Genomic DNA, 3,330 nt, shown 5'->3' with positions numbered 1-3,330 from the left:
AGAGGAAAGGTATCATGAAAGAGAAATACTATATGAAAATTTCAGGAGGTAGCAGGGTGCATTTGAGTAACTGAAATTAATTTACTAGAGTTGACGGACAAGTGCTTGCTAGGATTGGGAGTGGTGAAATAGCATGGTATGTCTGGAGAAAAGAAGGGTCAGGTAACATGGCCTAACAGAACACAGACAGGAGCTCGCAGTTTATTCTGAAGATAATAGACAGTTGATTCTTTACGAAAAGGAATGAAATGATAAGATTTACAATAGAGAAAGTTCATTATAGGTCTATTTATATTGACTCTATTTCCTGTTTTAGTGATTTGTTCTTGTTTACTGGTATGCCTGGTAATTTTTTTATTGCATTCTGGACATTGTGTTTAAACAGGTTTAGATGATGTTTTCTTTCTCCACAGAGGAATAAGTTTTCTTTTTTCTTTTCTTTTGTTTCTAAACTTTAATGAGAAAAAAATATATATTCACGTCTAGCTCGAGAAAATGTGTTTGGTGTGTCATTACGTCAAGGGTTGGAGATGCATATGACAGAGCCAGCAAACAGGATATGCATAAACAAAGATATGTGTGGTCTCAGAATGAAAAAGTGGTATCTGCCATGGTTAAGGCTCAGTTTCCTCATCACTCAGCAGCATGTTGGGGATCCCACAGCTGATGGGGACACATGTCAAGACCCTGGGCATTGCAGGGTGCCCTCCAATACATCTACCTCTTGCAGTATGTGGTGTATCTTTCTCAGAAATTTCTCAACGTACTCAGACCTGTGTATCAGCCCTTTGGGCACCTTGTTGGCCAGCTCCATTAGTCCTGCCCACTCCACCTTCAGCATCATATGTGTCACAAAATTGGGGTTGAACTCCACAGGGTTAATGTAGACTTTGGTGGCATGTAGATGCAGGGGGAAGCCACGGGACCCCATCTCCCACACATATAAGCTCAGCAGGTTTGGGTGAATAGCTTCATGTTGCCACAACATGCTCTAGCCAGCCAGAGTGGAAAGGGAATAAGTCTTCTTGCAAGCAGATAGGATATAGCAAAACCACCTTGATTCTTGGAGACTTTTCTATTTCTGGCTTGACCTTATTCCTGAGATATAGCCTTTCTGGGGTATCAACTGAATCCCTGGATGCTTACCAAGCCTTTACTCATGGTCGGCCCCAAAGTCTAATTATTTTGTCTTTTCTCCACTGTGAGGCTACAACATTCCACAATTAGATTTTTACGGTCTTGACAGCTTCTTTGCACTTGGTTTTCTGTGTGTGTTCCATGTGTTCTTTCTCATGCTCCAGCATGTAGCTTGGAAATCACAAATTGACTCAAGGGGAAATTCAGTGTCAGGTTTACCTCTCTGTGGCCCCTTTTCCCCAAGATCTTGGGCCTCAAGTCTTGGTTTCTATGTAGCTTGAACTCCAAGTTATGTCTGTCCAGACCAGTAAGACTACTGTAAGCTCTAGACCAAGCATGCCAAACTTTCGGCCCACGGGCCACATACCTCATTTATTTGGCCCATGTTAGCCTTTGAGTTTGACATGCTTCGTCTAGAGCAGTGATGGCGAACCTTTTGAGCTCGGCGTGTCAGCATTTTGAAAACCCTAACTTAACTCTGGTGCCGTGTCACATATAGAAATTTTTTGATATTTGCAACCATAGTAAAACAAAGATTTATATTTTTGATATTTATTTTATATATTTAAATGCCATTTAACAAAGAAAAATCAACCAAAAAAAAATGAGTGTCATAGGTTCGCCATCACTGCTCTAGACCAAGCATGTCAAACTCAGCCCATGGGACACAAGTGGCCCACAACGAATATTTTTGCGGCCCAGCCAATATAACAGTATGTAAGAAACGTTTTAATAAAAATTTCATAACTTAATTTTTACAGTATCCTGTTATACATAATTATTAATAATGAACTACAATGTTCGCTAATGACTGATTACTATAATCGTGTTGCATTCACTTCCCTTACGCGCCTTCCGTGCAGGCGCACCATCTCTCCACTAATACTAGCAGCGAATATTTTAGCAGCCGATGGCCACGTCATTAGTCTTGGACTGACTTGTTTGGTGTGCGCAACAGGAAATATTTCGCTTTCAGAGAACAAGAAAAATAGGTTTATTTGCGTTACGGTTATGAATTTGTGCAGTTATTCAGTGTCTGGTAAGTTATTGTTCAAGAAAAAATACTAATTTTTACTAAAACGTTCTATTATTTTATGTTAACGATGACTCATTTATTTCAGCCCTTTGTATTCAGCATGTCTCTATAGAAATAAACCTATGTTTCTATGAAAATTGAAGCTTTTGGATTTTTTTTCAGCCCACATAAACTTAATTAAACCTTGTTTATTTGGCCCGTGTTAGCCTTTGAGTTTGACATGCTTGCTCTAGACCACTGCTTTTCCCTCCCCTGCCTCTATGTCCATGCCAGAAAAGAATAAGTGACTTAAGGAGAAAAAAACAATGTTGAATGCAGGCTTCACCACAAAGCATTTCCCTTTTTCAAGGATTTTGGCCCCTCAAGTCTTGGAGGCTTTGGTTATTCTCTAAGGCCATCCAATAGCTGTTTTTAGCTTGTTACCCAGCTCTATAGTTTTTTTCTTAGTCAGAGAGTTAGTCTGATACAGTCTACTCTGTCTTAACTAGGAGAGGTGTGCAGGAGGCGGCTGATCGATGTTTCTCTCTCATCGATGTTTCTAACTGTCTCTCTCCCTTCCTCTCTGTAAAAAATCAATAAAATATATTTTTTAAAAATTTAATATATGTCTTCAATGTGTATAAACAGAAAACTAGATTCAATTCTTATAATACTTATAGGCTTATACAAATAAGAAAAGAAAACAAATTAATAAGTTTAAGCCAATTTAACCAATTTTGTTAGCCAATTTAAAAATGGGTTAAAAACAAAACCAATAACATAAAAATTATTTTTAATTTAATATGATGAAAGATTAAGATAAGTGACTATCTTGTAGTGTCAGGTTTTTAATTGTGCTGTTGTGATGATTCAATTGTCCTATCCCTTTTCTCTATTCTAGCCACTGAATAACCTAAATTCCAATGTATACAGTGTGCTGTGACCTTATTTGGTCTTTACTTTCCATGAACATATTGATGCATAGATCAAACATGTTCTTTTCTCTGGCTCTCAGCACTTCAAGTAGTGTTCCTTGGCATCAACACAGTGATAGAAATGAGCACAGAAGTAGGCACTGAGATGGCACGGCTTCCTTGCATCTGGGTGGTCATCTTGATAGTTCAGGATGTACTTATGTTGATGTTCTTAGATGATCATTGAAATGAAAACACAGATTT

At 38.3% G+C, this 3,330-nt stretch overlaps 1 pseudogene; it reads right to left on the bottom strand.

The window, feature by feature from the left end:
- Positions 1–614: 614 nt before the first annotated feature.
- LOC106725667 lies at positions 615–994 on the bottom strand (annotated as a pseudogene).
- Between the last annotated feature and the right edge of the window lie 2,336 nt (positions 995–3,330).

This window comes from Myotis brandtii, unplaced genomic scaffold (assembly GCF_000412655.1).
Source record: "Myotis brandtii unplaced genomic scaffold, ASM41265v1 scaffold18, whole genome shotgun sequence".
NCBI classification, from domain to species: Eukaryota; Metazoa; Chordata; class Mammalia; order Chiroptera; family Vespertilionidae; genus Myotis; species Myotis brandtii.
This window is presented reverse-complemented; position numbering and strand designations above follow the sequence as displayed.